This window comes from Elephantulus edwardii, unplaced genomic scaffold (assembly GCF_000299155.1).
Source record: "Elephantulus edwardii isolate Elephantulus edwardi_28Jun2011 unplaced genomic scaffold, EleEdw1.0 scaffold00206, whole genome shotgun sequence".
NCBI lineage: Eukaryota > Metazoa > Chordata > Mammalia > Macroscelidea > Macroscelididae > Elephantulus > Elephantulus edwardii.
The window spans coordinates 1,162,771-1,175,234 of NW_006399956.1; the positions used below are offsets into that span (position 1 = coordinate 1,162,771).

The 12,464-nt window shown below is 41.0% G+C and overlaps 1 pseudogene; it reads left to right on the forward strand.

The window, feature by feature from the left end:
• The first annotated feature begins 6,121 nt into the window (after positions 1 to 6,121).
• Positions 6,122 to 7,929, forward strand: LOC102867903 (annotated as a pseudogene).
• Positions 7,930 to 12,464: the final 4,535 nt, after the last annotated feature.

Genomic DNA, 12,464 nt, shown 5'->3' on the forward strand with positions numbered 1-12,464 from the left:
TATGAGATCATTGACAATTTCAATCTTTTCTCCATATGTCATGAGGTTGCCTAGCAGCCCAGTGGTGAGGAGTTTTGTTTCCTTGGTGTCAAGATGAAATCTGTATTGAAGGCTTCAGTCCTTGATTTTCTGCAACAATTGCCTCAGGTCTTCTTTGTTTTGAGCAACTAAAGTTGTGTCATCTGTATAATGCAAGTTGTTGATGAGTCTTCCTCCAATCCTATCCTGATGCCATACTCTTGTTCATAGAGTCCAGCTTCTCTACTGATTTGCTGAGCATGCAAATTGAACAGGTGTGGAGCAAAGATGCAGTGACTGCAACAAAGGGCTTGCTCATGGCAGAGATTGTGAGGACGGTGCCGGATAGGGCAAGGTCAAAAGGGAGGCATTTATCCAGGGCGCCGCCAGGTCTCCTTCTCATCAGTAGTGTCTAGGGTTGTTGTCGTTGTTGTGAGATGCCATCGAGTATGACTCATAGTAAAGTAGAGGGTAAGCAAACAGAGAAGGATTCTCCAAGAGATGGATTGACAGTGGCAACAATAGGCTTTTAAAGCCAAGTCATGGCGGATAGAGAGGAGAGCACAGGTTCAAGCAGAGTCGTGTTCTGCTGTACACACGATTATGTGAGTCCAAACCGACCAGTGTTTCCTAACAGAAACAATCATGAGATCCTTTAAGCATTGTTTTGCTCATCACGGAGTTTAAGTCAGTTTAACATCCTGTTGCTCTAGGAACATTTGGGGCCAGGCTGACCTGAATAAGTATTCTTTCTGGGAACATGCTGTGAGAGGAAGATGAGAGAGGGGAAAGGGGAGCGTGCAGGCTTCCGGAGGCACTCGAGATTGGTGACTCTTGACAGTTAAGTCATCATGATCAGTAAACAACAGATGGAGTCTAGCCCACAACCTAGACAAAAGTCGTCTTTCTCTTATGTCAAGTACTTAGATTATTAGAGGCTTCTCTGTGCCTTTTTCCTAGGACTGTGCTAAATTACTCACTTTCAGTCAGACTTCTCTAAGGAAGCTACTGGCTTTTCCATGGGCTGTCTTAGAGCAATTAACATGCTCTTCCATTTTTTCGATAATAACTTATTTTTTTTCAATACCATTATCACCAAGTCCCATTGAATGACTCATTTTATTGTAGAAGTTACTTCTATCAGTTGCTGGTGTGTGCCATTGGATTTATTGTCATTCATCACAATCCTACAGAATTGAGTAGAACTGCCCATTGGGTTTTCTAGGCCGGGAGATTTGTTAATAGCAGATTGTCAGATTTTTTTCTCCCACGGAGCTGCTAGTGGGTTCAAACCGTCAACCGTCAAGCATGGTGTCTTTTCCCATGGACTGACACCTTTTGACAACATGCCTAAAGAATGTTATATACTGTCATGGCTTTCTCCCTGGTTGAATTTCCTCCAAAATGGAATTATTTGTTCTTTTGAAATTTGTAATATATTCAATATTTCTTATAAACATCATAATTAACATCTTTAGTACCTACAATCAGGAAATAATGAGATGCATTACACTGGGAAAGTCTACAGTTACAGACCTCTCCAAATTATTGAGGAGTAGTGATGTCATTTTGAGGACTAGGGTGTGTCTGATTTAGGCCATGGTCTTTCTAATCACTTGCTGTGCATTTGAGAGCTGACAATGAATAGGTATGACAGAAAAATAATTGATGCCTTTGAGCTGTGGTGTTGGAGAGGAGCACTGAACATCCCATAGATGGCAAAAAGAACAAACAAATATCTCTTGGAGAGGGTGCAGCCAGAGTGCTCTTTGGAGGCAAGAATGATGAGACTTTGCCTCATATACTTTGGGCATGTTTGTAGGAGCATGATGCTGGGAAGGGTGGAGGGTCGGTGAAGGAGAGGAAGACCCTAGACAAAGTGGATGGATGCAGTGACTGCCAAAATGAGCTCTAATGTGCCAGGAAGTGTGAAGATGGCACAGGATAGGATGAGGTTCACATCCACTGTTCATAGGGTCACTGTGAGTCATACCCGACTCTATGCTACCTAACAACAACAACTCAACAGTATCAATTCTGCTTTGGGTCAGCAGTACAACTCCCTACCTGTCATGCCATCAGAGCCACCTTCAATTCTGCCTTGGTCTTCTTTATTCATTGTCTAACTTTCACATGTATATGACGCAATTTAAAATTCTGTGTCTTGGATAAGGTGCATCTTAGTCTTTAGGTTGACACCCTTGCTCTTTTATACTTTGGAAGAGTCCTTGACAGTAGATTTGCCTAATGAAACATGCCTTTTGATTGCTCGACTATTGACTTTAAATGCCTCTTTTGCATCTAAGTAAAATGAAATAATTGACAATTTCAATCTTTTCTCTATGCACCATGATGTTATCTTTTTGTCTAATTATATGGAATTTTGTTTTGCTGATGTTGAGGTGTAATATCTATTGAAGGCTAGTAAAAATATAATACAAATACAAACTAAGGCTAACATTGAGAAGAATGGTAATCCCACAACATTTAATTATGCTCATGTGAAATTTATACCTAGACCAAAGACCTGTTGTCCAAACAGAGCAAGGGAACACAGCATGGTTTAAAATCAGGAAAGGTGTACATTGGCGCTATGTCCATTTTCCATATATTTTCAGTCTGCTTAGCAAATCATTAGAAAATCTGGATTTTATGAAGAATGTGGCATCAGGATCAGGGGAAGACTCATCAACAACCTGCATTATTCAGATGACAGAATGTTGCTTGCTGAAAGCAAGAAGGACTTGAGGCACTTGCTGCAAAAGATCAAGGACTGCAACTGCAATGCAGATTATACTTCAAAATAAAAAAAAAAAAACAATTTGATGAGGGGTGTGAGGGAAATTGGAAGCATCTGGTCTGAAAAACAATGTATTTGAGTTTTGCAAATAAACTAGTAAAAATTTAAAAATGAATTATTTTTTAAAAAATCCCCACCATTGGATTGATAGATTGTGAAAAGATTGGCATTGTCAACTATTTCATCTTGCTTGGATCCCCAGTCAATATCCTTGGTACCAGTAATCAGGAGATGAGGAGATGTATAGTATTGAGATGTCTATTGTCAGGGATCTTTTCAAAATCCTGAAGCAATGATGTCAGTTTAATGACTAAGGTGCTCCTGTTTCAAGCCACAATCTTTCCAGTCACCAGCTATGCATCTAAGAACCATACGATGATAAATATTACAGGGAAAGAATCCATGTATTGAGGTATGGTGTCAGAGAAGAGTGCCGAGTATCTCATAGACTGCCAAAAGAACGAATGGGCATGTCTTGGAGAAAGTACAACCTGAGTATTCATTGGGAGCAAGCAAAGATGGTGAACTTCATCTCACATATTTCGGACACGTTGTTAGAAGAGGCGATTCCTTGGAAAGGGACACCATGCTTGGAAAGTGGAGGGTCAGTGAAGGAGAAGAACCTCAACCAGATGGTTTGATACATTGTCTGCAGTAACGGGCTCAAGTGTGTCAGGGATGATAAGGATGGTGCAGGATAGGACAAGGTTCAGATTTGTTGTTCATACTGTTGCTGTGGATCATAGTTGACACAACCAGCTTAATAACAACAACAGCATAAAATCTAATATCAAGTGTCTACTAACAGTAGTAGTCTGGTATATAATCTAGTAAGAATTTGAAAATTTCTAGAAAACTGAGAAACAAAATTGAAATGAATAAACAAAAAGTATATAATTATATTTTGAAAGCCATAAAGCACTACTATTAGAAACAACTACACAGGGGTGTGTGTGTGTGAGAGAGAGAGAGAGAGAGAGAGAGGAAATAGATAGGTATAGATATCTGTTGGCCTAGTAAGTAAGGAATTTCCAGAAAATTGACAAGATAGATATTGAAGGAACAAAAAGTATGTAACGATACTTTGAAAACCATACAGCACTATTAAAAACAACTACACACATGTATTCATACAAATGTACATGTGTTATATATATGGTAGCCTAGTGAGTAAAGAGTCGCTTCACCTCAAGACACATGGTTCAAATCCACCAGCTACTCCATGGGAGAAAAATGGAATGTCTCCTGTTGTTCAATTTAAAGCCACTGGAAACTTGCTGGTGGGTCAGCCATGACTTGATTCCCACTGAATGACAATGAATTTTAATCTTAATACAATGGTACTTGGTTTATTTTTTTTCTATATATATTTTCCACATAATAGTTCAGGACATCCCAGGGTTTTCAAACATTTTAAACATGAAACTAATTTCATTATTATCCTCTGAAAACTGTAACAAAGAACAGTTTAATAAATAGAAGACTGCTCTGAATGATGTCTTGAACCAGTAAACCCATTGTCATTGAGTCAGTTCTAACTCACAGTGATCATACAAGACAGAGCAGAATTAACACTTTGGATTTTCAAGGCTGTGAGTCTTTCATAAGCAGATCACCTCATCTTTCTCTCATGAGCCTGTTTGTAAATGGCACAAAGTTTAACCCACTGCAGCAGCAGAAGCCCTAACATCCTTAATGTCCTCATTCATTATCATTGAGAAGCTTCCAGTTCTGAGGAGCAGGGCACCTAACAAAAATTCCTCATCTAATTCTCTCAAAGGTGCTCCCTGAAATTGATGGGTGCTGGGCCTGCAGTCCTCAACCAGAAGACACACCTCTCATCAGCTCCAGGGCAGGCTTGGAATCTATAGACTCAGGAGCCACCAATAGCTACATGTTAACAACTGACCCTGGAAAGAAATTTCTTACACTTTTCCACTTTACTAATTTATTATTCTCCTATGTATATCATTGCATAAAATTCTGTTAGTCAAATTTCACTAATTTGTTATTTTTTTTAAAAAACCTGGTGCTAACTTCACAGTGGTATGTGAAATGTTTCCTTCCCATGTAATCTGAATATCTGCTATTTCAGCAGCTTTAGCAAAAAATACTCAGTGCCTTTATTATTAAAATGAGCTAACCAGGAGTAAAAGATCATTCAAAATGCTCATTAAATGAATTAACAAACATGTGATTTAAAATGTGACAGGTAATTAGTCTTCTATAGTCTAGGATTCTGGAAAGCCAGTTTAGAATGGATGATGCATCTGAAAGAGGGCAGTCATTAGTCAGAACCTTTTGGATTTGCAGTTTCAAAAGAGAAAAGTATAATCTATATATAACTGCATGGCATTTTCAGTGACTACTGATATACCAAGAACTAGGAAGCTTTGATCATAATACTAACAAAACACTCAGCAGAGTACTTGGTGATTTTTTTGCAAATATGACAGTCAGAAGTGGAAGGATAAACCTAAAGTGGTCTTTAAATACTGAAAAGGATTCCCTTTTATCCTTTCTTTCATTCTGACCTTGTAGAAATTCACACTAAGTTGGAGAGAAAAGGTTCCTATACCAGTGTGCATTGTTTTTACCATGCCAAGTATGTGAAAAAGTGTCTGGGAAGTTTAAGAGATTTCTGTCTCTGTCATGTAATCAAAGTGGAATGTTTCCTGGGGCATTGGACTGTGATAAATTATCTTCTTCCAGGACAGTTTTGGTTTGGGGGGTGGGGAGGAATGTCTTGCTTCTAGTGTGTGAAGTCCATTGTTCTTACTCAGTTCTCTGTAGATTTCACCAGCTGGGAAAAGAAATATTTTTTAAAAATTAATTACAGCAGAATCAGACGCTTGCAGTCATGGAAGAATTTATAGAAAACAGAAATAGAAGCAATTTCCAATTTTCCTTATTCTGGCTTTCAGTCCTTACATTAATGGATCCAAGATAGGGTGAAACTTGAGGAGATAGGACAGCAGCTTTAAGGGACTAGGTGGTGTGGTGTAGACAGTCATATTGGGCAGGACCTAGTCACACTTTTGGCCAAATAGTGTGCTGGATAAGTTTTGGCCATCTGTTGGCTCTTGGAATTGTCCCCGAAAATTTTAACCATTGTCTGAAACTTATAGTGAAGCAATTCCACTTATTTACAATGAGTTTACCTGTTGCCAAAATATAAGTGCTGGAGAAAACCATTGCAAAATCTAAGCAAAAATGGAAAAGAAAAGGGTCCAAATCAACATTATCATCACTAGATACACAGCTTTGGGTAAGTTCACCACTAATCATCACTAGATCTAAAAACACGGGGGAATTGACCCAAAAATCCTTGAAAAAAATTTGAAAAGGAAGCTGCTGAGATGAGAAAGTGCTCCTTCAAATACACCTGGGTCTTAAGGAAACTGAAAAGCTGAATATGAATATGGCATCATCATTCATACTTCCCTGTGGAAATGTGAGACAACAAAGGACTATGTGACCATCCGTGACTTTGTTGTTATGTGCCGTCGAGTCGCTTGCGACTCATAGCAACCCTATGTACAACAGCTCTAAACTCTGCTCTGTCCTGTGCCAATTGCACTGTCTCTGACACTCCCATCCTGATTATCCCAGTCACTGAATCAATCCACCTCATAGAGGGCCTTCCTCTCCTGCGCTGTCCCTCCACCCTCCCAAGCATGATATCCCTCTCCTAGGACTGGTCTCTTCTTACAACATGTCCAAAGTATGTTACAGCCTCAGAATCCTTGCTTCCAAGGAGCCAGCCAGTTTAACCCTCTCCAGGATGAATCTGTTTGTTTTCCTAGCAGCCCATGGTACATTCAGTACTCTTCTCCAGCACCACAGCTCAAAGGCATCAATTCTCCTTCTATCCTCTTTGGTCATTGTCCAACTCTATGATGCATAACAAGTGATTGCAAAGACCATGGCCTGAATCAGACACACCTTAGTCTCCAGAGAGACACCATTGCTCTTCAGTACTTTGGAGAGGTACCTAACAGCAGACTTTCCCATGGCAATGCGCCTTTTAATTTCCTGGCTACTGGCGCCAAGAGTGTTGACTGTGAAGCCAAGCAAACTAAAGCTGTGAACAATCTCAATCTCTTCACCAACCATCCTGATGCTGCCAATTGGCCCAGTGGTGAGAATCTTTGTCTTCTTGACATTGAGCCTCAATCCATATTGGAGGCTGCAGTCCTTGACCCTCTGCAGCAAGCGCTTCAGGTCCTCCTCCGTTTCAGCAAGCAGGGTTGTGTCATCTGCATAAAGCAGATTGTTGATAGATCTTTCACCAATCTTGATCCCACATTTCTCCTCAGAGAGCCCTGCCTTAGCAGAGGCATAATTAGAGGAACGTGCTGTGCTGTGCTGTCCTGATTATCAGTTGTGGTGGTGGTGAGTTTGAAGCCAGTAAGTAGCATAAAGAACCATGAGCAGGGCCCTAGACATTGGGCAGGAAACAACTAATTGCTGGTGTTAACAAAATGGATTCCACTGAGCCACCCTTCAGCCAGAAAAGATAAAATGACATTATTAAGGAAATCAGTTCCTAAATCAAGAAAATTGGCTATTACTTTCATCCAGTAGCATTTGTGCCTATTGTGTTTGGCATGGTGACAACATGCTGAAGTCAAGTGCTAACATGCCTTGATTCAAGGAAGGGAAAGTCACCAAAGGATAGCAGTGTTGGCAGAACTTCACTGCTTGAAGCTTTGGATTGCATTTTGCCACCAGTTCGCTCGACCAACAAGCCCCTATGTCCGCCTCTCCAGCGTGTCTACAAAAATGGTGGCTCTACCACTGTCCCTGTAAAAAGAGTGTATGGAGTCCGGTATTCTCAAACCCAGCATGGAGGTCACATTTGCCACAGTAAACATCACCACTCAAGAAAAAAAACCTATGAAATGCACCATGAAACTTTGAATGAAGTGACATTACGTGGTGATAATGTTGGTTTCAGTATCAAGAATGTCTCTGTGAAAGATGTTCTGATTGTTGTTGAGTGCTGTCAAGTTAAGTATAATGAACACCAGGTCTGGACCCTGTCCTATCCTGTGGCATCCGTATCATCTCTGGTATACCTGATCCCATGGCTTCAGTCACTGTGTTGATCCTTCTTGTTCAGGGTCTTCCTCTCTTTCACTGGCCTTTCCAAGTATGATGTCCCTACCCAAGTAATAGCTTCTCCTAACAACATGCCCAAAGTAAATGAGAGGAAGCTACACTACCCTTGTCTACAAGGAGCACTCTGGCTGCAATTTCTCCAAGACAAATTTGTTTGTTCTTTTGGCAGTCAAGGGGACAGCACTCTTTTCCAACACTACAGTTCAAAAACATGACTCTTCTGTCGTCTTTATTCCTTGCTCAGCTCTCAGATGCACAGCCAGTGATGATCGAAAAGATCACAACTTGAAATAGGCACATTTTAGTCTGTAAGCTGGCAACATTGTTCTTCTACTTTGGAGACATTCCTGACAGCAGACTTTCCCAGTACAATACGTGTTTTGATTTCTTGACTGTTGGTACCAATAGTGTTGATTGTGGAGGCAAGCAAAATGAAATCATTGACAACTTCAGTCTTTTCTCCATCTATCATGATGTTGTCAGTTGGCCTAGTGAGGTCTTTGTTTTCTTGATGTAGAATTGCAATAATTATTGCAGGCTGTAGTCTTTGATCTTCTGCAACAAATGTTCAAGACCTCCTCAATTTCAGCAAGCAATGTGTCATCCACTTAACAAAGGTTGTTGAGCTTTCCTCCTATCCTAATACCATCTTCTTCTTCATGAAGTCCAGTTTCTCAAATGATTTGCTTGGCATGCAGATTAAACAGGTATGGAGAAAAAAAAATATAGTCCTAATGCACACTTTTCTTTATTTTAAAACCATGCAGTGGTCCCTTGCCTTATTTGTATTGACTTCTTGATCTAGGTTTCATATAAGCCCGATTAAGTATTCTGGAATTACCACTCTCTTCAATGTGAGCCACAGTTTGCTATGATTCACACAAAGGCTTTTGCACAGTCAATAAAACACAAATAGACACTCTTCCAGTATTCTCTGCTTTCTGCCAGTACTGAAACATCAGTAGTGATATCTCTGGTGCCTCTTCTAAACCCAGCTTGAACTTCTGGCATTTCTCTGCCTATGTATGTAATGTTCTAGCTGTTTTGGGATCTTCAGCAATATTTTGCTCGGATGTGATATTAACAATGTTGTTCAACAGTGTCCACACTCTGTTATATCATCTTTCTTGAGAATGGGAACAAATACAGATCTCTTCCAGTCAGTTGGACAGGTAGGTGTCTTCCAAATTTGCTGGCACAGACTGGTCAGCATATCCAGGGCTTAATTTTTTAGGTGAAACATATAAATTACTATCCTATTGATTCCTAGGGCCTTATTATTTTGCAAGTAACTTCAATGCAGCTCAGACTTCTTCCCTCATTATTTGGGTTTTGATTATGGCTGAGTGTTATTGTTTACCGTAGAGTCAGAAAAGACCCATAGCTAACCCTCCAGCAGATTTTCAGAGGCAATTAATCGCATGGGAGGAGATTGCCTATCCTTTTCTTAAGGAACAGCTGGTGACCTGGAACCCGTGCCTTCGGAATTGCAGTGCAGCTTCTTGCCACTAGGCCACCAGAGCTCCCTATTACGGTGGTGGTGGTTGTTGTTATTGTTGTTATGTGCCGTCGTGTTGCTTGCGACTCATAGCGACCCTAAGTACAACATCCCTAAACTCTGCTCTGTCCTATGCCAATCTCATGTCCTCCAACACACTCATCCCGATTGCCCCAGTCACCGAATCAATCCATCTCCCAGAGGGCCTTCCCCTCCTGCGCCTGCCTTCCACCCTATCAAGCATGATGTCCCTCTCCAAGAACCTGTCCTTTCTTGCAAAATGTCCAAAGTATATTAGACGGAGCCTTAGAATCCTTGCCCCCAAGGAGCATTCTGGCTTCACTCTCTCCAGGATGAATCTGTTTGTTTTCCTAGCAGTCCATGGTACCTCAATACTCTTCTCCAGCACCACAGCTCAAAGGCATCAATCCTCCTTAGTCATTGTCCAACTCTCTGATGCATAACAAGTGATAGCAAAGACCATGGCCTGTATCAGACGCACCTTAGTCTCCAAAGAGACACCATTACTCTTCAGTACTTTGGAGAGGTCCCTAACAGCACATTTCCCCATGGCAATATGCCTTCTAATTTCCTGGCTGCTGGTGCCGAGAGTGTTGACTGTGGGGCCAAGCAAACTGAAGCTGTGAACAATCTCAATCTCTTTGCCATCCATCCTGATGCTGCCAATTGGCCCAGTGGTGAGAATCTTTGTCTTCTTGACATTGAGCCTCAATCCATATTGGAGGCTGCAGTCCTTGACCCTCAGCAGCAATCGCTTCAGGTCCTCCTCAGTTTCAGCAAGCAGGGTTGTGTCATCTGCATAATGCAGATTGTTGATAGATCTTTCACCAATCTTGACCCCACATTTCTCCTCATAGAGCCCAGCCTCCCAGATAATCTGTTCTGCATACAAGTTGAAAAGGTATGGAGACAGGCCACATTCCTGGCATACACCCTTCCCAGTTTTTAACCATGCTGTGTTTCCTTGCTCTGTTCTAATGACTGCCTCTTGGCCCAAGTATAGGTTTCTCATTAGCATGATCATGTGGTCTGGTATTCCCATTCTTCTCAGAGTCAGCCACAGTTTGTTATGATCCATACAGTCAGACACCTTTGCATAGTCAATGAAACACAGATAGACATTCCTCTGGTACTCCCTGCTTTCAGGTAAGATCCATCTAACATCAGCTACAATATCCCTAGTACCATGACCCCTTCTAAGCCTGGACTTCTGGCAGTAGTTCTCTGCTGATGTGTTGTTCCAGTCATTTTTGGATAATCTTCAGTAGAATCTTGCTTGCATGTGAAATCAATGAGATTGTTCTATAGTTTCCACACTCTGTTGGGTCACCCTTCTTTGGAATGGGAACAAATATAGATCTCTTCCAGTCAGTTGGCCAAGTGGTTGTTCTCCAGATTTCTTGACACAACTTGGTGAGCACGTCCAGGGCAGTATCTGTTAGCTGAAATATGTCAATTGGTATACCATCTATTCCTAGAGCCTTATTTTTTACTATTTCCTTCCAAGCAGCTTGAACTTCTTCCTTCATTACCATAGGCTCTTGCTCATATGTTGTTTCTTGAAATTCTTCTGTATTTGCCAATTCCTTTTGATACAGTGACTCGGTATAGTCTTTCCATCTTCTTTTAACCACCAATGGAAGCACTTGCCTCACCGCTCAGGTAATTATCCTGAACCATCCTGGCTGGTTATGCACACTTATGCCGCTAGATTGGCACATTGCTCATATTGCTCGTAGGTTTTTGAGCTGAAAGCAAAGTTTGAGTACCATAATGATAAGAACTGGAAGCTGACACCAAATTCTTAAGATCTGGTGATACTTCTATGGCTGACATGGTTCCTGGCAAGCCCACATGTGTGGAAATCTTCTCTGTCTTCCGCTGATGCTTTTGCCATCCATGACATGAGACAGACTATTGCTGTGGGTGTCATCAAAGCAGTGGAATAAAAGGCTGCTGGAGCTGGCAATGTCAGCAGTTCTTCTCAGGAAACTCAGAAGGCTAAATGAACATTACATATACCACCTGCCACCCTGGGATTCATCAATGGTAGAAGAATAGTCTCAGAATCATTTGTCTCAACTAGCCATTTATGTTGAATAGTAAAAGGCTGGTTTCTGATTTATGATAAAAGTGTATTGTAAAACCTTCAGAAGGAAAGGAATACTTTTTGCAGATCACTTGTTTTCTTTTTCACAAGGCAGTTTTAAGTTCTGAGGTTTTAAAATCAGTAATTTCTAAATGGAACAACGTGAGCAAAAATTTGTCATAATAACTTGGGACCCATTAAAACAAAGTTTAATAAGAGAGAGAGAGAGAAAGCAATTCCATGTTTACAAAATAATGAATCAGTCACATTTAGAGATACATAACACTGGAGGCTGAGTATGTACTTTAAGTGGTAACCAAAGGTTTTCAACTTGACCCCTGAGGTGACCTGCTGCAACACCAGCTGGTTCAAGTTAGCCAGAGTCCAGCCAAGGACAGCAACCATAGACCTGGGCTCTAGTAGAGTCCTGGGTGTTTTTTTAACTTTAGTGAAGAGCCCAGAGGTCATATATTTCAGGGTAATATAGAGGTTAAGCATGCCTTTCCTCTTGATAGTTAATCCTTTTGTGAATTAATTTTGAACTCTAATGGCAGTGCTGTGTGCATTGTATGCAAACCAGCTGCAACCAGAAAAAGGCATGGGGCAGCTAAGTGTAGCAAGAACGTCACACTTCACATCACTTTTATTTTCTGAGCTCAAACTCTCCCACCTGGTGTCAATTATGTGGGGTGAAAAAAATAAAAACAAACCTAAATAGCTGGGTGGGCTTTTCACCATTTGGCATAGAAATTTGAACATCTGAACAGCAAGTTGGACAAAGTATTCTTTGAAAACAGTTTCTCCAAAATGTATGCTCTTACCCTGGTGTTAATTCCATCCTGCACGGCTGGTCTTGGTACCAGTAGTGTTTTATTGCTGTCCTTCTTTCCCACATAAGTGTGTGCCACCAACCC